Source organism: Sapajus apella, unplaced genomic scaffold (assembly GCF_009761245.1).
Source record: "Sapajus apella isolate SASKATOON/1434 unplaced genomic scaffold, GSC_monkey_1.0 scaffold51, whole genome shotgun sequence".
NCBI classification, from domain to species: domain Eukaryota; kingdom Metazoa; phylum Chordata; class Mammalia; order Primates; family Cebidae; genus Sapajus; species Sapajus apella.
In genome coordinates, this window is record NW_022436991.1 from 4,414,008 (window position 1) to 4,437,838 (window position 23,831).

At 43.6% G+C, this 23,831-nt stretch overlaps 1 long non-coding RNA gene across 1 annotated transcript; it reads left to right on the forward strand.

The window, feature by feature from the left end:
• Positions 1–501: 501 nt before the first annotated feature.
• Positions 502–15,924, forward strand: LOC116526741. The gene is made up of 3 exons (XR_004258249.1): positions 502–513; positions 9,495–9,499; positions 15,795–15,924. It is a non-coding gene; the product is annotated as an uncharacterized LOC116526741 (long non-coding RNA).
• The last annotated feature ends 7,907 nt before the right edge of the window (positions 15,925–23,831 follow it).

The window sequence follows — 23,831 nt, forward strand, 5'->3', positions numbered from 1 at the left end:
CCAGCTAAGCTTGCCATTTTATGCAGTCATTCAGCAAGCATTGATTGAGTTCCTCCTGTGTGCTGGAGATGTCGGGTGCTGAGAAAACAAGGCAACAAAGGTCTCCGCTATTTTGGAGCATACATAATAGTCTATTACTAATCATTATCATAGCAACCAACAGTCATTCAGCAGTTAAGTGCTAGGCACGGTTTTAATTACTTTACATGTATGAATACATTCAATCTTAACAACTACCTTGTGAGGCAAGTACTATTATTATCTCTGTTTCACAATTCAGGACGCTTTTGTTTAGAGAAGCTGTACCGCACGCACGTTGGCGAGAGGCTGGGTAGGGACAGGGGCTGGTGACCATTGGCCTTTGTTCCACTGGGCTCTGTAGCCTCCCATGTGGTGGTTACTTGCCATTTCTCTCAACTTACTTCAGTTACTTTTGATAACTTCCAGTTTCATTTACCGTGTTTTGTACTCTTAATTGTTCTCACAGGCATTTCTCAGTCTGCCTTTTAAAATGTACAGCACTTAATTGGTCTCTGTGGTGAAAAGGCAGGCAGCGTCATTTTCTAGAATGTCATCTGTGTGCAGATTTCCAAATAGCCAAGTAGTCATTCTGCCGCATAGAAATCAGGGGTCCAGGGAGACCCACTCCTGGCTTCATTGCTGACCTGCCCCTGCTCTTGTGACTTGAGATACTGATTTGGTATCCGTTCAATGGTTCAGTTCAATATGACACGCTTTTCTTTTCTTTCTTCCTAAGTGCCCAGCACAGTGTGGGTACCCAAGGGATAAGAAGCAAGGAATCTGCCCTCCAGAAGTCTGCAGTCTAGCCATGGAGACAGGACATACCCAGGATGAAATACGGGTGAAATGTAGCAAAACATAATTAAGTCCTAATCTGTGGCGAACTATGGGATTGCCAGATGCTGCACAGATTCACAGAGGGGAGATGGTAGCGTGAATTTTTTTGAAAGAGAGAGGTGAGCTAGGTTTTGAAAAATAAGGTAGGTAGAAGTAAAAAGGGAGGAGGAAATTTCAGGCAAGAGACCTGCAAGGGCAAAAGCATAGTGGTCAGGGAATGGCTTGACTTCTAAAAATCATGAAGGAGATTGCATTCCCTGGAGTGAAGGCTTTTAGTGATAAAAAGCCTTCAATACTTCTCCAACAATAACAATACCTGATATTCAAGGGCTTGAAACATGCAAAGCATTATTTCAACTCTCCATTTTGATCCTCAAGATACTTAATAAAGTTTGTGCTATCTTCATTTTACTTTGTGGAAACTGAACCTTAGAAAGCTGATGTAATTTGCCTTGAGCAACAGTATAATGACAGACGCGGAATTTGAAACTGGGCAGTCCATTGTCACTCTCCAAGCTATGTATAATATTCCTAATATTGCATCACATTTTTCAGATGAGGAAAAAAGGCTCAAGGATGAAGTCAGCTCTTCTTGGTTGCAGGCAACAGAACACACTCAAGCTAGTTTAAACAGAAAGAAATTTATTCAATGCTGCAAGGGAGTGCACAGACTCTCCCAAAGGGCTGAAGGTTGGCTTTGCTGGAAACCCCACTGCAGGGCTGGTCTTTGCAGATTCCACTCTTGCCACCTCTGGGCATAGGCACCAAGCTTTTTTTTTACTGACTCTAAACGCAGTTCTGATGCCTGAGAGCCACCTGTCTCCATTGTCACCAGACACATGGGCACTGCACAGTGTCATCTTCCTTACATGTGTTGGGCTTCTGAATTGATATTTCACATGAGCACACATGGTTCTCAGAGAATTAGAGTAGCAAGTTTTGGGGCTGCCCTTTTGGGGAGGCAGGACTCGTCAGCAGGAAGTGCCCCTGACATAGGAAAGCTATTGTCGAAGAAGTGCCGTGCAGCTGGGAAACATGACATTTTTTTCACGACGTTAGTAAATACTTGAGCTGGCCTTGAGTCCTGGGCCAGTCTGGCTCCAGTGACCATAATTATAATGACTATGCTGTGGCTTGCAAATAATGGTCCCTGGTCTCAGGCTGGACTGGCTAAAAGACAATCACCTTGAAGCTTATTCAAAACACAGGGTTCCAGACCTTTCCTCCAGAGATTCTGATTCAGTGAGTCCAATCAAGGTCTGGGGATTTACAGTTCCCAAAACCCTTCTAGCCATTCTAATGTGTAGCCAGGCTTAGGAGTCAAGACATTGCATGATACTCTAAGTGACGTTTTCTTAATTACAAAATATGCTTTATATATTAAAGCTGTAGTTCTCAACTGGGGACAGTTTTCACCCCCCTCCCAAGGGGACACTTGGCATTGTCTGGACACATTTTTGGTTATTACATCTAGGGGATACAACTGGAATCTGATGGGAAGAGGTCAGGGATAATCTTTGTTTTTGAGACGGAGTCTAGCTCTGTCACCAGGCTGGAGTGCAGTGGCACGATCTCGGCTCACTGCAACCTCCACCTCCTGAGTTCAAGCAATTCTCCTGTCTTAGCCTCCCAAGTAGCTGGGATTACAGGCACATTACAGCCACGCGCAGTTAATTTTTGTGTTTTTAGTAGAGACAGGGTTTCACCATGTTGGTCAGGATGGTCTCCATCTCCTGACCTCATGGTCCACCCACCTCGGCCTCCCAAAGTCTGGGATTACAGGAGTGAGCCACCGCGCCCAGCCAGGGATACTCTTAAACGTCCTATAGTGCACAGGGACATACTGACAAAACACAGAATTATTCAACTCCAAATATCAATAGAGAGAAGGCTGAGAAACCCTGTATTAGAGGATGCTTATTTTTGCTGAGACCTCATAGCATCATTTTCTCCAGAGGTGCTATGCGTCCATTAAGACTAAATGGCTTCTAAGAGCTTTGGAGATGCCAGTCCCTTTAAATCTTGTCCATTTGAAACATAACCCCAATATTCCTGTGTCATTTGGTAGAGAGGGAAGTTTTCAGAGCAATGTCACTGTGACCACTTTTTGTCCTCTATTCTCTGGCGCTTAAATTCCACCTGCTCTCATTATGACTCCATATCTGATAAAAGCCCTGGAAAAGTGTCCCTGCTGGTGCAGTCCTCAACCCTCTTGATAATAAAGTTTCAGGGAGATGGCATAGGACAGTGGTTTTAAACACGGGCTTTAAAGGAAGATCTGAGTTAAAAACCCAGCTGTGCCACTCACCACTCCTGGGCAAGTTGTTTAACCTCCCCAAGACTGTTTCCTCCTGTATAAAATGTAAACAGTGACAATGCTTACCTACCTGGATTGTGGTGTGGATGCAAGGAGAGAATCACATGTCTCCGTCAGTTCTTACTGCAAAAACACCATGTAACAAACATCCTCAGAATTTCAGTGGCATACCACAATAACTGTTTCCTGTGCACGTATTCTCAGGTTGGCTATAGTATGGCTGACCTATGCTGGCCTTGCTTCTCCCCTGTGGATTGGTGAAGGACATATCTCTCACGCTTCTTGGGTCAACCACTACCCAACTACCCAACACTATTTTTTTTTTTTTTTTTGAGACAGAGTCTTGCTCTGTTGCCAGTCTGGATTTCAGTAGTGATCTTGGTTTACTCCAGCCTCTGCCTCCTGGGTTCAAGTGATTCTTCTGTCTCAGCCTCTGAAGTAGCTGGGACTACAGGTGCATGCCACTGTGCCCAGCTGATTTTTGTAGTTTTAGTATAGGCAGGGTTTCAACATGTAGGCCAGGATGGTCTTGATCTTTTGACCTCATGATCCTCCTGCCTTGGCCTCCCAGAGTGCTGGGATTACAGGCATGAGCCACCATGCTGGCCACACTTATTCTTTTTTTTTTTTTTCTTTTTTTTATACTTTAAGTTCTAGAGTATAAAATGTGCAGATCTTGCAGGATTGCTGCATAGGTACACACATGCCATGGTGCTTTGCTGCTTCCAAACCCCTGTCATCTACATCAGGCATTTCTCCCAATGTTATCCCTCCCCAACTTCCCCACCCCCACTATCCCTCCCCTATCCCTTCCAGTGTGTGATGTTTCCCTCTCTGTGTCCATGTGTTCTCAGTGTTCAGCACCCACCTATGAATGAGAACATGCAGTGTGTGGTTTTCTGTTCTTGTGTCAGTGTGCTGAGAAGGATGGTTTCCAGATTCATCCATGTCCCTACAAAGGACATGAACTCATCCTTTTTATAGCTGCATAGTATTCCATGGTGTATATGTGCCACATTTTCTTTATCCAGTATGTTATTGATGGTCATGTGGCAAAAGCAAGCAATGGGGAAGGATTCCCTGTTTAATAAATGGTGTTGGTAAAACTGGCTAGCCATGTGCAGAAAGCTGAAACTGGACCACTTCCTGACATCTTACACTAAAATTCACTCCAGATGGATTAAAGATTTAAACATAAGACCTAACACCATAAAAACCCTAGAAGAAAACCTAGGCAATACCATTCAGGACATAGGCATAGGCAAGGACTTCATGACTAAAATACCAAAAGCAATGGCGACAAACGCAAAAATAGACAAATGGGATCTAATTAAACTCCAGAGCTTCTGCACACTAAAAGAATCATTAGAGTGAACCGGCCACCAACAGAATGGGAAAAAATTTTTGCAAGCTACCCATCTGACAAAGGGCTAATATCCAGAATCTACAAAGGACTACAGCAGATTTACAGGGAAAAAAACCCCACCCAAATGTAGGAGAAGGATATTAACAGACACTTTTCGAAAGAAGACATTTATGCAGCCAACAAACATATGAAAAAATGCTCATCATCACTGGTCATTAGAGAAATGGAAATCAAAACCACATTGAGATACCATCTCATGCCAGTTAGAATGGCAATCATTAAAAAATCTGGAGACAACAGATGCTGGAGAAGATGTGGAGAAATAGGAACACTTTTACTCTGTTGGTGGGAGTGTAAATTAGTTCAACCATTGTGGAAGACAGTGTGGCGATTCCTCAAGGACCTAGAAATAGAAATTCCATTTGACCCAGCGATCCATTACTGGGTATTTACCCAAAGGATTATAAATCCTTCTAGTATAAAGACACATGCACACGTATGTTTATTGTGGCACTGTTTGCAATAGCAAAGACCTGGAACCAACACACTTATTCTTTATAGAGGAAAAGGAAGAAGCTCAAGGCGGCAACCCAAGCAAACAAGCACATGTCAAACTTTCGTTCACAACAACATTTGCTTTTATCCCACTGGCCAAGGCAAGTCACATGAGCAAACCTCAGATTAATAGGGCTAGGAGGTATATCTTGCCCACAGTAAGAAGGAAAGAGGAACAATATAAATTACTTGTGTATAGGGAGGGCTCTACAAATACTTTTGGTTGTCCTTAATACTGGGAGTCGTAACCGTGAGCTAGCTCAGTCTTTGTTCTTCCCTCACCTAGTGCTGTGATCTCTGTTTTGGTCCACGTATGCATTAGCTTCAACCTCTTCACTGTCTCACATCTGTTCCTCTGGTCCTCCAGGGGTCTCAGTTTCCTTTTTGGCGCCTTCTTGTTGAGTTGTGTAAATAAGCAGCTCATCCTCTCCTGCAGCCTGGTACCCTGGTACCATATCACCAGTGGGTGCAGTTGACTTGAATTCACTCTGGAATTGGCTTATTGAAACATCTCTGCAGTCACTTACTGTCTTTCTTACTTAAGTCCTTCCTTTCTTTGCAGGAACTGGTCAACCAGAAAACCTTTCTATTTTCTTAAAATTTTTAAATTTTTAATTATTTTGGGCACATAGTAGGTATATATATGTATTTATGGGGTACATGAGATGTTTTCATACAGGCATGCAGTGTGAAATGAGCACGTCATGGAGAATGGGGTATGTATCCTCTCAAGTACTTATCCTATGAGTTATAAGCAATCCAATTATACTCTAAGTTATTTTGTAATGTACAATTAAGTTATTATTGACTATAGTCAACGTACTGTGCCATCAAATAGTAAGTCTTATTCATTCTTTCTAGTTATTTCTTTTTGTACCCATTAACCATCGCCACTTCCCCCTGGACCCCCAATACCCTTTCCAGCCTCTGGTAACTATGCTTCTACTCTCTATGTCCATGTTCAATTGTTTTAATTTTTAGATCCCACGAATAAGTGAGAACATGTGATGTTTGTCTTTCTGTACCTGGCTTATTTCACTTAACATAATGATCTTCAGTTCCATCCATGTTGTTGCAAATGACTGAATCTCATTCTTTTTTATGGCTGCATAGTATCCATTGTGTATTTGTACCACATTTCCTATACCCATTCATGTGTTGATAGATCCTTCGGTTGCTTCCAAATCTTAGCTATTGGAAGCAACGCTGCAACAAACAGGAGTGCAGATATCTCTTTGATATATGGATTTCCTTTCTTTGGGGTATATACCCAGCAGTGGGATTGCTGGGTCATATGGTAGCTCAATTTTTAGTTTTTTGAGCGATTTCCAAACTGTTCTCCATTGTGCTTGTATAAATTTACATTTCCACCAAAAGTGTACTATGGTTCTCTTTTCTCCACATCCTCACCAGCATTTGTTATGGCCTGTCTTGTAGATATAAGCCATTTTGACTGTGATAAGATAATATCTCATTGCAATTTTGATTTTCATTTCTCTGATGATCAATGATATTGAGCACGTTTTCCTATGCCTGCCTGCCATTTGCAGGTCTTCTTTCGAGAAATGACTATTTAAATCTTTTGCCCACTTTTTTGGATCAGATTACAAGATTTTTTTTTCTATAGAGTTGTTTGAGCTCCTTATTTATTCTAGTTATTAGTCCCTTGTCAGACGGGTAGTTTGTAAATATCTTTTCCCATTCTCTGTGTTGTCTCTCACTTTGTTGATTGTATCTTTTGCTGTGTAGAAGCTTTTTGACTTGATGTGGTTCCATTTGACTGTTTTTGGTTTGGTTGCCTGTGCTTGTGGGGTATTGCTAAATAAATTTTTTCCCAGATGTCCTGAAGATTTTCCCCAATGTTTTCTTGTAGTAGTTTCATAGTTTGAGGTCTTAGATTTAAATCTTTAATCAATTTTGACTTGATTTTTTTTGTGTGGCAAGAATAGAAATCTATCTACACACCCCCTGCATATGGATATCCAGTTTCCCAGCACCATTTATTGAAGGGATTATCTTTTAACCAGTGTATATTATTGGCGCCTTTGTAAAAAATATGTTCGTGGCCAGGCGTGATGGCTCACGCCGGTAATCCCAGCACTTTGGGAAGCCAAGACAGGGTGATCACAAGGTCAGGAGATTGAGACCATCCTGGCCAACATGATGAAACTCTGTCTCTACTAAAAATAAAAAAAATTAGCCAGGCATGGTGGTACACGCCTGTATTCCCAGCTACTCAGGAGGCCAAGGCAGGAGAACCACTTGAACCCAGGAGGCAGAGGTTACAGTGAGCTGAGATGTACTCTGGCCTGGGTGGCAAGGGTGAGACTCCGTCTCAAAAAAAAAAAAAAAAAAAAAAAGTCAGTCCACTGTAGGTGTATGGATTTGTTTTTGAGTTCTCTATTCTGTTCCATTAGTCTATGTATCTTTTTATACCAGTGCCATACTGTTTTGGTTATTGTAGCTCTGTAGTAAAATCTGAAATCAGATAATGGGGTTTCCCCAGTTTTTTGTTTTTTGTTTTTTTTTCTGGCTTGAGTTAACTTTGGCTATTCTGGGTCTTTTATGTTTCCATATAAATTTTAGAATAACTTTTGTGTGTGTGTGAAGAATATCATTGATATTCTGATAGGGATTGCACTGAATCTGTAGATTGCTTTGGGTAGAATGGATATGTTAACAACGTTAATTCTCCTAATCCATGAACAATGAAAACATAAAATAAGTTTTCATTTTTTGGTGTACTCTGCAATTTCTTTGATCAGTGTCTTATGGTTTTTATTATAGATATCTTTCACGTCTTTGGTTAAGTCAGTTCCTGATATTTAATTTTATGTGTGGCTATTGTAAATGGGATGACTTTTTAAAATTTATTTTTTATATTGTTCTCTATTGGCCTATAGAAATGCTACTGATTTTTGTTTGTTGATTTTGTATCCTGAGATGTTACTAAATTTATCAGTTCTGATATTTTTTTTTATAGAGTCTTGAATTTTCTTCCAAATATAAGATCATATCCTCTGCAAACAAGGGTAATTTGACTTCTTTCTTTCTACTTTGAATGTTCTTTATATCCTTCCCTTGTCTCATTGCTCTAGCTATGACTTCTAGTACTATGTTAAATAATAGTGGTGAAAGTAGGCGTGTTTGTCCTCTTCAAGATCTTATAGGAAAGGCTTTCAGTTTTCCCATATTCAGTGTGTTACTAGCTGTGGGTATGTCATATATGGCTTTTATTATGTTGAACTATATTTCTTCTATACTCAGTTTTTTGAGGGTTTTTAATTGTAAAGGGATGTTGAGTTTTATCAAATGCTTTTTCAGCATCAATTGATGTGATCATATGGTTTTTATCCTTCATTCTGTTGATATGAGGTATCACATTGATTGATTTGCGTTTGTTGAACCATCCTTGTATCCCTGGGATCAATCCCACTTGGTCATGATGCGTGGTCTTTCTAAGGTATTGTTTAATTTAGTTTGATAGCAGTTTGTTGAGGATTTTTGCAACAATATTCATCAGAGATATTCGCCTGTAGTTTTCTTTTTTGATGCATCTTTTTGTGTTTTTGGAATCAGGACTGGTGTTAGCTCTTTAAATGTTTAGTAGAATTAAGCAGTGAAGCCATTGGACCAGGCTTTTCTTTGTGGGAGACTTTTTATTATGACTTTGAACTTGTTACTTGTTATTGGTCTGTTCAGGTTTCAGATTTCTCAGGAAGCCTTTTTGAATGGGTTCAGCCTTCAGAAATCTATTCTTAGCATTGTTTTTTTTCTTGCTCAGATTGGGGAACATTTCTTCTGTAGGGTGGCTACTCTCTGTCCATGAATTGATCTGGGCATGTGGACAAGACTTTGAAATCGACAGAGTTCTTAGGCAATATCTGATGGTATTAAAAGTTTTCAAAAATAATTATCTATATTCCCAACAAATGACAAAGAATAGATTTCTGTATATGGAGAAGCAATATAGTGCTGTGTTTGAGCACATAGGCTTGTGAGCATTAGTTCTCAATCTTGGCTACACCTTGCAATTGCTGAGAACATTTAAGAAATACTGATACCTGAGTCCTACACTCAAGGATTCAAATTTAACTGGTCTGGGGCATAGCTTGGTCATCGGGATTTTAAAAAGCGTCTCATGATTCTAATATGCAAAGTTGAAAAGCACTGCTTTGGAGTAGGTCAAAATTTATTTTTAAACCTTGGCTTTGTACTTAGGAGCTACAGCTTGGTCAAGCTACTCAGTCTGTTTGAAACTAATGTCTTCGCCTGTAAAATGAGGCTAATAATATGCACTACCCCGGGTTATGTAAAATAGAATGAACTAGCCATATAACAAGCATGTACTGCACATCATTATATTCCTTTAAAATGGAATTTTGTTTTATTTATGAGAGGCAGTTTCATTAATGAAAATTAGGGCAATATAGAAAATGAAAGAGAAAAAAAACCACTCCGAGTCCCACTCCTGAAACTCTTCACGTATTCCCATTAATTCTGGGGCTTTTTTATGTTGCACCTATTTTTATTTTGCTTTTAACCGAGATGGAAATCATGGTGAAATGCAATTTATACCCTGCTTTTTTCTTCACTCAACTGTTATGTTGATGAGGTGATAATCATCACTTCAAATTTGCCAAGGTTTCGGAATCCTGAATGCCTTACACAGTTAAGTTGGAGCTCCTGGACCGAGAGTCACAGAGAATGGCTGGCCTCTCTTCTTGTGATTTTCCTGGTGACAGTTTGGTCCCTAAGAGGCCCTGTTTGCATGCTCCAGAGCTCTGTGTTCAGGGATCAGCCCTGAGGGCATGTGTATACCAGTCTAAGCTGGCTTTTCATCTGGAAAATCCTGCTGCTATTTGCATTACAGGAGGGAGGCATGCTGCTAACTATGGTGCTATTTTTATGAGGGATTAAACTTTACTGGGATGAGAGCGTGTCCTCTCTGTTGCCACTGTACAGGGATGTCTGTATTCACCCCATTCTGTCAGCAACCCAATTTCCCTTTCATGCCCCAAGGCTCCCACCCTTCGTTTCCAATCATACAAACACTGTCTCGACTCAGGGCAGAAAGCAGCAGTCCTATTTTCTGTCCAGTTGCACCCACCTACACACCTAGCCCTTCTGGAGTTTAAGGGCTGTTGAAGAGACAGTGTGATGGATGGAGAAGAGAGTAATTTTTGGGTTGTAGCAGCCTGGATTTTGAATCTAAGATCTGAAACTTGACGTTTGAGCTTCAGAGAGTTACCAAAAACACCAAGCCTGGGTTTTCTCAACTTCAAAAGGGGAGCAAGGCGGCAGTCTACCTCGCAGAATTGCATGAAGCTTAACAAAGAACTCATTCATCATCCATTCAAAAATATTTATTGAGCACCTATTATGTGCCATGCACTGGGTTAGGTTCTGGGGATATGGATGAGCAAAAGCCACAAAGTTCATACCTGTGTGGAATTTGCAGCTCAGAGGGGTGGGAAACGGGGGTGAGGTTAGGAGATGCTTAAATCACAGCTTACAATCCTGTGTGGTGCAGGTTTTGATGGGAGGCACAAGATACTCTGGAAGTGCATTACAATGATACCTGATTTGGTTTGGGGTGGGGGATTTAAAAAAGTCAACCCAGTGAAGCCAGCTGATGTTGCAAATTAATTCTCACTGCTTCTCTTTAATTACAAAGAAGTGCTGGGTAAAATATAACAAGTAAGAGAAGTGTAGCTGAGCTCAGAAAAAAGAAGGGAGAGCTTCAAGCAGCAGAAAGAAAGAGGAAATGAAAAGCTACAGTGATGAACAGGAGCTGCAGCTCAGCAGTCCCAGGCATGTTCCGTGTGTGTGTGTGTGTGTGTGTGTGTGTGTGTGTGTGTGTGTAGCTCCTGACTTCACGCAGAACTACCCACCAGGGAACTCTCCACCTGCTGGCTTAAGAGTGCAGCCAGTGGGGCGGGCACAGTGGCTCACACCTGTGATCCCAGCACTTTGGGAGTCCAAGGCGGGTGGATCACGAGGTCAGGAGTTCACGACCAGCCTGGCCAATGTAGTGAAACTCCGTCTCTACTAAAAATACAAAAAAATTATCTGGACGTGGTGGCGGGTGCCTGTAATCCCAGCTACTCCAGAAGCTGAGGCAGAGAATTGCTTGAACCGGGGAGGCGGAGGTTGCAGTGATCCAAGATCACATCACTGCACTCCAGCCTGGGTGACAGAGTGAGACTCCATTTCAAAAAAAAAAAAAAAAAAAAAAGGTACAGCAAGGAAGCTGAACTTCTGTCTGGGGCCTTAAGGTGGGAAAAGTGTCCTCTGTGAGCGGCTGAAATCACCCTGTGGGTGGAGGTTCTGACTTTGTCCATTATAGGGTAAGGGAACCAGAAGTGGAGGGATTCTTGTGGAAACTGGGGGCGCACCTGAGATCACCCGCAGAGCCCCTTCCTGCCCCAGGGCAGCCTGCCGTGCTGTTCTGGGAGCCTTTGTGCAGGCTGCTTCCTCTGCTAGAGAGCTCGCTTCCTCTCCCCATCAAGGTCATTGCCTCTCCAAGATCCCCAGCTGGCTTCACTGGCCAGTGTCTTCACTCCAGTGTCATCTCCTCTGAGAGATTTTCCAAGATTAGACCAGGGACTCCCATTCTGCTTTCCAGATTCATGCCTTTTCCCATTCATAGTCCTTTCTACCAACACAATTTAATAATTGTGTCATTTTTGTTATATGACTGCCCCTGCCCCTCACTGGACTGTTAGATTATAAAAGTAGGAACCACACACATCTGTGTCTTTTTTTTGTTTGTTTGTTTTGAGATGGAGTTTCGCTCTTGTTACCCAGGCTGGAGTGCAATGGCGCGATCTCGCCTCACCGCAACCTCCGCCTCCTGGGTTCAGGCAATTCTCCTGCCTCAGCCTCCTGAGTAGCTGGGATTACAGGCACGCGCCACCTTGCCCAGCTCATTTTTTGTATTTTTAGTAGAGACGGGGTTTCACCGTGTTGACCAGGATGGTCTCGATCTCTTGATCTCGTGATCCACCCGCCTCGGCCTCCCAAAGTGCTGGGATTACAGGCTTGAGACATCTGTGTCTTTTTAACTACATTTTATTATTCCCAGGGTAATGCCTGGCATTTAGTGCCCAAGAAATAAACATCAGTGAATGCATGAATGAATGAATAAATGAATGAATGAATGAACTTGTTAACCCTCAATGAACATGGTCATTGCTCTACTTCCTGCCAATCCCACCTGGAAACAAAACAGTAAAAATCTATTATTTATTTATTTATAATTTCCTTCATGACCTGTAGTTGCTGGAGAGTGAAAATGTGTATCCTACTATGGCAGTGGTGCTCAAACTATAGTGTCCGTCAGTGTCACCAGGAAGGCTTGGTGAGACACAGATCGCTGGATTCCCTTCCCAGAGTTTCTGACTTAGTAGGCCTGGGCGGGGACGCAGGGTTGGCATTTCTCACACCTTCCCAGGTACTGTTGATGCTGAGGTCCATGGACCACACTTTGAGAACCACTGCTGTACCGCGTCATGATTTTGATTTATGGGAGTTTCAAGACAGAGCTATTACTTACACTGCCCAGGACACTATAGCTTTATGTCTTTAAAATATGTCACACATGGGCAATGAACATGACCCTTGCCTGATGACACAGAAGTGCTCTTCCTGGGAGAGGTGGGCTTTCTGTTTCCCTCGTAAATAGGGGAGAAATTGGAAGGGCTCAGAAGTCGGGCTCTGGAGTCAGCTCTGCCTGGGTTGTAACTTTAGCCACCCTCTGCGAGTGCTAGGTCTCGTGAATGTTATGGAACCCCTCTCAGTTTCCTAATCTCTAGGATCTGCTTCCCAGGGTGGTTGAACAGCAAAGATGTTTATCGTGTCCTTTCGACAGTGCCTGGTATGTAGTGAGTAACTGGCAACTCTCCAAATGTTAGTTATGATGGGGAAAGTAAGGCATATCTAACAGGATGTGTTAGGTACCTCCCTGGGGGTGTTTATACACTGTCCCAGTTAAGTCTCCCAGCCATACTTTGAAATAGATATTATTAGCCCTATTTTATAAAGGAGGAAACTGAGGCACAGAGAGGGTAAATGATTTGTTTAAGAATGCATATACAGGAAGAACATCTAGGGTTGCACCACACTTTGTTTTTCTGGCAATGGCTGCCCTCCTGGGATCTCCAGGAAGCAGGTGTCTTGGCGGGACAGACGGCCCCCACAGCATGGAGGGGGGTGTTCCTGTCCATCTCATCAGACCAGGGGCCCCTCATCTCCTACTCAATTTCCTTTTCTTTCCACATGTGCACACGCTGTTCTGATATCCTCTTCCCAGCCCTGCCAAGGCTCCAGCTCTGTCCTGTCTCATCCACACTGAAGGATGAGCCTGATACAGAAAAATATCAAAGGAGCCCCAGCCAGCTTGGATGCACTGTCTATCATGCTTACAGACTGATGGTTTCAGCAGGCTTCACTGCATGACAGGGACGGTGCTCCCCAGGAGAGCTGTGTCAGGCAGGACCAGACGACCACAACTGCCCAGATCCCCTCCTTTCAAGCAGGTCCACAAGCAGCTGCCTGACTTGCAAAAGAAACAGGCCCCTGGCTCCTGTCCCAGGGCAGGACGTGGCGTTGGTCCCTGTTTTCCCACTGGAGGCTAAGTGAAAGTGACTATGTCCTCTCAAAACAGCAGTTGTGACAGACAGGTTTTGAATTGGCTCAGCGTCCTGATTTTGAGTGGTTTGGATAAAATGCCTTTGAAGGTTTTACTGCAGAAACATCCCAGTGAGAATGGGGCTGAGATGCAGGTGGCTGGGACTGTACTCTGGGCTTGGCGGCGCTTTAGCTTTGTGGCCTCAAATGAGTCACCTGAATGCTCTGGAACCTCAGGGACCCACTGGAGGGTGAGACCACCTTGGCCTGGGAGGTGAGCAAATGCCCTTCCTTGACTGGGGGGTTTTTGTGCATGAATAACATAGGCATCCTTCTCCAAGGCATGGATTGTAGAAGATAGAAAGTTGCTGGAACCTTGTATTTTATCCATTTAATTTTTCAAAGCATAATGGATTATGGGAACTCCCTGTCATTAACCTTCATGGCTGCCCACTGCCCTCAGGGTGAAGTCCAGGATGGCTTACAAGGCTGTCTCAGCTTGGGTTGGCCCAGAAGTAGATCAACGAGGTAATGGATGTGAGACCAGGTCTTTGAGGAAGGGCTCAGGAAACACCCAGATAGGGGTGAGAAAGTGAAACAGGGAAGGAAAAGAACCAATAAAGGGTCGCTATCAAGCAAGGACCACTGTGTGCACCTGGAGCTAAATCCTGTCAGGCAAGGCTGAAGAGTGGCACAGAACACACATGTCAGCATTATCTCCCCTGAGGGGTGAGGGAGCTGGGGTATTTATCCACCCACCCCTGCTTAATCACTGATTGAAGGATTCTGGGGGTAGGGAGTGTGAATTGGCTGGCCCTGCTGAGAGTGGGGACAAGGTGGGACCCAGACCCCAAAAAAGCCCCCAGGCAAAGCAGGGCAGGTTCTGGCATTTGAAAGTCAGGTGTCTTTCATTGAAGAAGGGGAACCAACAGTGTCTGCTATGTCATCTGGAGCCTGTCTCAGCCTACCCCTTTAGCCTGATCACACACACATATACACACACACACATACACATACCACATCCCACAACCCATATGTATAACCTGCAAACTTCATAACCCACTCTGATGCACAACAAATACACACAACCCCTCACACCCTATAGCCCTCACCGCATAACCCAAAATACATACCCAATGAGTGCTACTAACAACATACAATCTGCCACAGACTTCCATACATACAACCCATAGCACAAACAACAACACACACCTCCATACAACCCACGGCTCATACACACACACAACTCTTCCCACATAATCTAAAACTCATACACAACCTACAGCATACACACATACAGCCTGCAACATAAACATAACCCACCACTCTCACACATCCACACTCCATATATAACAACTCTTCACACCTTAAAACCCACCCACATAACCCAGAATATGAAGCCATACACCTACATGCATGTGAGCTACAATCCACATAAACCACACGACCCACAAACCACAATGCACGAACACAACCACAACACACACACACACACACACCTCAGAGCCCCTCCCACATACCCTCAAACACATATGCAACCTATAACAGACACAAAAACCTACAACCTGCCCACTCACAGCACACACAGCTATAACTCTCTCTCTCTCTCTCTCTCTTTCTCTCTCTCTCACACACACACACACACACACACCCCACACTGGACTTTTAAAAGTTCATTTAACATGTAAAACTCTCTCTTAATTCCTGATCCATAAAATGCCCTCTTCCTTTTACTGGACACCCCCTCCTCCCCTCCAGGTTTCAGTTAAACCCTAGTCTCCTCAGATGGAACACCTTGACCAGTTCCAGTGGGGCTGGTTCCCGTCCTTATAAGCAACCTCAGCACCTTGCACTTCCTTGCTCCTGTCAGTTATCCCATTTGAACCCTGAGATAGTTTGGATTTGTCCTTGCTCAAATCTCAAATTGAATTGCAGTCCCTAATGTTGGAGGTGGGACCTGGCGGGAGGTGACTGGTAATGGTCGTGGATCCCTCATGAATGGCTTGGGTCATCCCCTTGGTGATAAGCGAGCTGTCTCTTGCTCTGAGCTCACACAAGATCTGGTAGTTTAGGCCGGGCACCGTGTCTCACGGTTGTAATCCCAGCACTTTGGGAGGCCAAGGCGGGAGGATCACCTGAGGTCAGGAGTTCGAGACCAGCCTGGCCAACTTGATGAAACCTCGTTTCTACTAAAGAGACAAAAACCAGGCAGATGTAGTGGTGCATGCCTGTAGTCCCAGCTACTTGGGAGGCTGAGGCAGGAGAATCATTTGAACGCAGGAGGCAGAGGTTGCAGTAAGTTGAGATTGTGCCACTGCACTCCAGCCTGGATGATAGAGTAAAACTCCATCTCAAAAAAAGAAAAAAATCTTGTAGTTTAAAAGTATGTGGCATCCCCCCCGCCCCCTGGTCTCTCTTGCTCCTGTTCTCGCCATGTGATGTGCCTGCTCCCTCTTCACCTTCTGCCGTGATTGGAAGCTTCCTGAGGCTTCCCCAGAAGCAGATGCTGCTACGCTTCCTGTACAGCCTACAGAACCATGAGCCAATTAAACTTCTTCTCTTTATAGACTGCCCAGCTTCAGGTATTTGTTTATAGCAGTGCAAGAAGGGCCTGATACAAATCCCCTGTTGAAAGTTGGCTGTGCCTGCCAGTGTGCAAACTCTAGAAGAGCAGCCCTCCTGACCCTCCCATCTAGGCTGATTCCCTAGCACCTAGAACTGTGCCTGGCATATCATAGGTGCCCCATAGGTATTTGCTGAATTTATTTGAAAAATAATCTTTAGCAATATCTATATAGCATTAACCTACCTATATAGCATTTCCTTATGTGTCCAGAAATTTCATTTATTCCTTAGAGCATTGCTGTGAGGCAAACATTAGTACCTGACTTTACGGGTGTGGAAAGTGAGGCTCAAGGGGCTTATGAGTTATTCGAGGATTACATTCAGTCTGTGGTCTAGGAGCACCAGATCCTGGGTCTTAGGTTCCCTGGTCAGCACTTTTCCCACCTACTCTGTGAGGTTGGACATGAACTCCCTTAAAGTGCTCACCTTGGAATGCTCTGTGTTTACTCAGATAATGCCACTGTTTCTCAAAGCGTTTTTCTTTTTCAAAATAAAAATATCTTTTAAGTAGAAAGCAATATAGGCTTTTCTCCTCGATTTTTTTTTGGGAGGGGGCGGAAGAAGGAAGGCCTGTAAAATAAGAAAAAAACGTTTTAGTAAAAACAGATTTTCTTTTCGGCTTTAACTTTCTTTTTTTTGAGATGGGGTTTCACTCTTGCTGTTCAGACTGGAGTGCAATGGCACAATCTCGGCTCACAGCAACCTCTGCCTCCCGGGTTCAAGCGATTCTCCTGCCTCAGCCTCTCGATGAGCTGGAATTACAGGCATGTGCCACCATGCCTGGCTAATTTTGTGTTTTTAGTAGAGACAAGGTTTCTCCATGTTGGTCAGGCTAGTCTTGAACTCCTGACCTCAGGTGATTCACCTGCCTCACCCTCCCAAAGTGCTGGGATTATAGGCATGAGCCACTGTGCCTGGCTGGCTTTAGCTTTGTTATCTGTGAAACAGGGATAGTAAAATAGGTCACAATTCTTCTTTGTGGGTCTGTGACATTCCTGCTAGATCCTGGAGTCTTCTGAAGCCAATGAAAAAAACATTTGCATGTATGCACATTTTTCTGGGAAGAAAATGTGGCTGTCAGAGAAAGTGTGGCTTCTCTGGCTATCAGAGAAGGCTGTGTGCGATCTGATGTTTAGGAATGAATGAGTATTTGTCAGGTGAATAAGGGAGGGAAGGGCATTCCTGGAAAAGGGGTGTTATGAACTGAATGATGTCTCTCCCCTTTAAATTCCTGTGTTGAAATTCTAACCACTAGTATCTAAGAATCTGTCTTCAGGGTCCTTACAGAGCTCTGAAGGGTTCAGTGAGGTCATTGGAATGGGCCTAATCCAATAGCTTTTTCAGAATATTAGAGTTATGTGACCCCAAAATATATACAGAGGTTCCATTAGAGCTCTTCCAGGGGAACTGTGTTAAAATGTTTATGAAATATCATCAGGTAACATAAACCTGAGAACCTACAATTACTTTTTAAGGAGTGCAGTAAGAGGATAAGAAAGAGGTGGTATACCTTGTATGTTTTGTATCTAACATTCAGTAGTTTTATAAATTAACAGAGATTTTAGTTATAAAAACACAATGCTACTGAGAGTTCGTATAATAGGCATTTTCATCCACTGCTGGGGCCGAGGTGTCAATCGACCTCATCTTTGGGGATACAGTTTAACAAAACACATAAAGATTTTCAAATGTGCATGTCTTTGATCAAATAACTCCACCATTGGTCCTGTAACATGTTGGGAAATAAAGGATTTTGAAAATCTGTAGCGTAGAACAAAGTATTATGTAAATCTTAAGATCATCTCAATAGGCACCTAAAAATATTTGATAAAATCTGACATCTATCACTGATGACAGAAAGGCTTAAGTTGTAATTCTTAAAAACATAACCAAAACAGAACCTAAACCAAACCAAGAGCCAACCAATATTACACCTGTCGATACAGGGAGACACTAAAGGCGTTTTTTTTTAGTTGGGGTTTCACTCTTGTTGCCCAGGTTGGAGTGCAATGGTGCAATCTCAACTCACTGCAACCTCTGCCTCCTGAGTTAAAAGCGATTCTCCTGCTTCAGCCTCCCAAGTAGCTGGGACTACAGGTGTGTGCCACCATGACCTGCTAGTTTTATATTTTTAGTAGAGATGGGGTTTCACCATGTTGGCCAGGCTGGTCTTGAACTCCCAACCTCAGGTGATCCACTGGCCTTAGCTTCCCACAGTGCTAGGATTACAGGCGTGACCCCTGAGCCCGGCCCCACTAAAGACCTTTCTGTCAGATGTGGGAACAAACTGATCTCTCTGTCATTATTTATTCATAATTGCTCACCAAGGCAATTATTGAAGAAAATGGACTAGGAATAAGTATTGGAATCAACATGGAAAAATAATCATTTCTTAAAATGGTAAGAATATCTATGTAGAAAATCTCATAGAATCAACTAAAAACTTACAGAAGTAATAAGTTTAGTTGTTTGGCTGAATTTTACCTTTTTTTAATCAACAGTAATCAGGTAGGAAATATTATCATTTAGAAAGATTTCATTGAGTCTGGTTACCAAGTAATAGAAACTACCTAGCAGTAGGTAATTGACATGCAGGACATACCGGAATATATTTATAAAGTATATTGAGTGTTTTAAAAGACCATTCAATTTATTTTAGAATGATATGCTTGGATTTTAGAATGATATAATTTAACATTAAGTTATAAATTTAATGTAAATTTTTTTTTTCTTTTTCTTTGAGACGGAGTTTCGCTCTTGTTACCCAGGCTGGAGTGCAATGGCACGATCTCGGCTCACCGCAACCTCCGCCTCCTGGGTTCAGGCAATTCTGCCTCAGCCTCCTGAGTAGCTGGGATTACAGGCACGCGCCACCATGCCCAGCTATTTTTTTGTATTTTTAGTAGAGACGGGGTTTCACCATGTTGACCAGGATGGTCTTGATCTCTTGACCTCGTGATCCACCCGCCTCAGCCTCCCAAAGTGCTGGGATTACAGGCTTGAGCCACCGCACCCAGCCTGATGTAAATTTTTAATGTGACAAAAATGATTCTAAATTTTATATGAATAAATTTGTGAGGACACAGAGTTCCATGGATGAATTTTGTTTCTGCATTTTAATCCATTTAACTCTTTCCGTAATAGGAGCTTTATACACTGGTACCCAAATAGCACTTGTTTTTTTAAAAAATCAAGGACAACAGATAGGAAGGGAATGGACATTAGTGTGGCCATGCTGAGCTCCTGCAGGCTTTGTGCTTTTAGCAGAGTGTGGATCCCTGTGTGGCTGATATCATGTCTCATTATTACTAGAGAATTTCTAGAAATGGTCCTTCTCTTCCTTAGAGGTTGATACGGGCTATGATGCACCCAAAATGTGTCATTTACACAGTACGAGTCTCCTTAGACCTAGACCTGCCCTTACCTCATTCCCCACTGCCCCATAAATTTATCCAAGAATTGGACATAGGAAAATATATCTCATCTCTAGGCTCGACCACTGGAAAACAGACCTTGGCTATGGGAATTCTGAGGCAGTGGGATGGGAGACATTTGGCGGGTTTTGTCTTGGTTGTCCGTCTCTTCTCAGGGATACTGAGAGGTCTCCTAATTCAAGGACAGATGTAGGGATGTAGTGACCCAGGGTTCTAGATCATTAAGTGATGTGAGCTTCCAGGACAAGGGGAGCCTTCTTTTCCCTTCCTTGTAATAGCTACCTCAGCAACTCAGAGTGAACAAAGAATCACAAAATTTCAGGTTTGAAAAGGTTCTTGGGGTTTCGCCCCCTCTTCTCTCATCCTTCCCAGATGAACGCATTCTCCCCATAGCATTTGGTTCACAGCTTTTTGAACACCTACAATGGATTAAGCATTATGTTTGCAGTTTATCCCTATTGCTTTTTGACTTCTTTACTGCTCCTTTCCCTTACTAGAATGTGAGCCCCATACAGGCAGGGACCCTGCCCGTCTTGTTCATTGCTCAACCTTCAGCGACCTTAGCAGTGCCTAGCACATAGCAGGCCCCCAGTGGATATTTATTGAATAAATAGGGATAAAAAGATATATGTAGTTACTACCACCTAGAAGCTCACAGTTTAGTGGAAGAAGGGGGAAATATGAATCATTAAAGCACAAGATGATAGTTCTCTAGTGAAGGTGTGTGTAAGTTGCAAAGAAACATAGGTTAGAAAACCAACCCAGCAGGGGCTGCTGGGGAAGGCTGTGCATGGTCTGATTCTTAGAGTAAGAATGCGTGTTTTTTAGGGTAAATACAGTAGGGAAAGGCACGCATGGAGCGGGGATGTTATGAGCCTCCCCACCAAATGTCGAAGCTCCAACTCTAACCTCCAGTATTTAAGATTGTGACTGTCTTTGGAGATAGGTCCTTGAAGAGCTTCTTAGAGTTGAATAAGTTCATTGGGGTAGACTCTAATGGCATAGGATTTGTGTCCTTGTGAGAAGGGGAGATTAGACACACACACACACACACACACACACACACACACACGCACACACACTCGGAAGGGTACATAAAGACACAAGAAGGTGGCCATCTACAAGCCCAAGAGAGAGGCCTCAGAAGAGACAATTCTACCATCACCTTAATCTTGGACTTCCAGCCTCCAGTGCTGTGAGAAAACACATTTCCGTTGTTTAAGTCACCAAGCCTTTGATGCTTGTTATAGCAGCCCCAGCAAACTAATACAAGATGTTAGCGTGCATGAAAATATGGAGGTGGGATGGAGCGTTGCTTCTCTGGGGACTCTATCTTGCCGCATAACTATAGGAAAACAGTTCTAGGAAGAGGGTCGATCAGCAGAGAAAGAAGGACGAGCAGGGCTTTTCTAACTCATATGCTTGTACAAACGAAGCAGGGCAGGTGTGGGACAATACGGAGAGGTGGAGTCTGAGGTTTTACCTAAAGTGGGTGAATGCACATTCATTCTGCTGCTCACTGTCAGTGAAGGCCAGGTGTTGCCAGAATTTCCTGTTCTTCAAGGTCAGTCATAAATATGAATTTTTAAGTATAGTCTTATCATTCTATAAAAATGTTGGCAACTCATTTAGTATTTTAAACCTAATTTGGACCACAATAGAAATATATGAAGTAGACATAGTCTGTTGCCTGCTAAGTTGTAATTCCGGAGCTAGCTAAGAATCCATTCATAAAGAATGTGGGATATGTTGCAAGGAATTTCGTATTTTATGAGTTGGCAGGAGGAATGAGTGATGAGTTTTCTTAACTGGTGATGGTTTAGAGCAGGAGGCAGTGAATATTTTTTTAAAGGGCCAGAGAGTATATGTAGTTTTTGACTTCACGGGCTCCATGAGCTTCGTCTGTTTTGCAGCCACTCGGTTCTGCTGTTGTGGCATAGAACAGCTGCAGACAATATGTTAGCAAATTGGCATGGTTGCATTCCAATAAACTTTACTTATAAGACAAACAGGCGAAGGCCCAGGTTTGGTGCCATCCTCCCATGGGCTGTACTTGCCGATCCCTGGTTCAGAGGACTGGAGGCTCACACTGGGAAGAGGGGTTCAGAAAATAGACTCGGTGAGAGACGGACTGAAGCTGTGGTCATGGGAATAAGGAGACAGGGTATGACAGATTCAAGATCTACTTAGCAGGTAACGTTGTCAGGACTTGCTGATGGATGGGGTGTGAGGGAAAGAAAGAGAACTGTGGATTATGCCCAGGTTTCTGGTTTGATGGATGATCACTTTGAAAGCCACGAATTTGCACAACCTCCCAAGTCAGCCTATTCCACATGGGGTTGACCCTGTGGAATCCCTTCTCCCACAGGCCCTGACTTACTGGAAGAAACTTCTTAGATCCTGCGTATCCCTAGAATTGTCCTGCCCTGCCACTATGGCTGACAATGAAAACTTTATTCTGTTCAGGGCAGAGGCAGTGAGACAGTTTAATATCTGTTGCCTTCAGGTTATTGCAAAGTCTCTGGCCCCTAGTCTTGGGATAGGAAAATGGGTCTCTAAGCAATTAGAGCAACAAGGTGCTGCAGAGATCAGAGCATGCTTGGACTTAGGATGCCAATTACCAATTCTCTATAGGTCCCTGCTTCCCAGAGCAGTATGGGAAAAAAAAAATCTGTTAAATTATACTCTGAGCAGAGGTGGCACGGCCAGGCCTCACATGCATCCATCAGGCTCTGCTTCGTGCCTACAAAGTCAGGAGCCCACTTTGGTGTGCTCCAGGTGGCCACTGGAGCCATGGCTGGGTAGCAGGGGATGCTGGACTCTTTCTCTGTTTATCCGGCCAGAGGCCCACAGATGCCTCTCAGAAACAAGAGTGCTGAGGAGGATGAGCACCAGGACCTGTGGCGGAGCTAATGAATTCTGCATACAGGTTTACAGTCTCTGCTGCAGCCGCCGCTGAGAGGTGTGTACAAAATGCTCCCTGGGCACTTAACATGAAGAAGAGGAAAGGATCTATAGACCAGCAGGCAGGAGGCTGGGCGGGGCTGCTTCTGACTTTGGGAAAATAAGTGGTTAGGACAGGACTTTGAGTGATTGGACCTGGAGGATGGGAAGGAACCTATATGGGTTCCAACATAGGCTCTGACTGTGTTTATTTTGTGACCCACCAGGCCTGGTCCTATAGCCACAGGTCAGTGAGACCTTGAAAATCCAAAAGGCTAAGGGAGATGCAGAGAGTGGTGGAAAGAAAACTCATCCATTGGATGCTATGGCAGAAAATGGGTCCATTGACATGTATTTTATTATTGACTTCTAATAACCCCAAAGCCAACTGTAATATGTGTCAACTTAATACATGGACATATAAATCAATTTATGGGGTTGGTTTATCACATCCCTGGGCTAAGGGGTCCCCAGATGGCTGGTAAAATACTATTTCTGGCTGTGTCTGTAAGGGCATTCACATGGAAATTAGCATTAGAATCTGAAGACTGAGTACAGAAGATCACTCAGAAATGCTCCCCATGGCCTCTACACCTGCCTGTCTGCCTGCTTCCCTAGGGGTTTGAGCGTCGGGGTGAGCAAAAGAGTGAGCCACACCCCTGTCACCTGCCCTGTGGGAGGGATAAGGGAACTCTCCCGTTTCACTATGATGTTGGCTTTTCTGCGCTAGTACATGGGCTAGGTGTGGGCTCTAGGGAGGATCAAAGGTCTTTGTACAAGGTGAAGGGGCAGGTGAGATTTGAATTCAAGTAGGGCTGCCCAGGGCCAGCGTGACACAGTGCAGCACCCTTACCAGTGGACAAACGGGTGGTTCTGACTCAGTGAACCCAGAAGGGGAAATGCTATCATTCAGCTCCCCGAGGTTTTTACCTAGGCAGGGCAGTTACAGAAGAGACAGTCAATGTTTCCCTCCCTTGTTAGGAAACCTAATCACCAATGCCACGCCCACTTCACAGACGGCTTAATCTACCAGTGAGTGCGACTGGTGAGACGTATCACATGTGGTCTTCTAGGAGTCAGCTGCTAGCTGGCTAGAGAAATA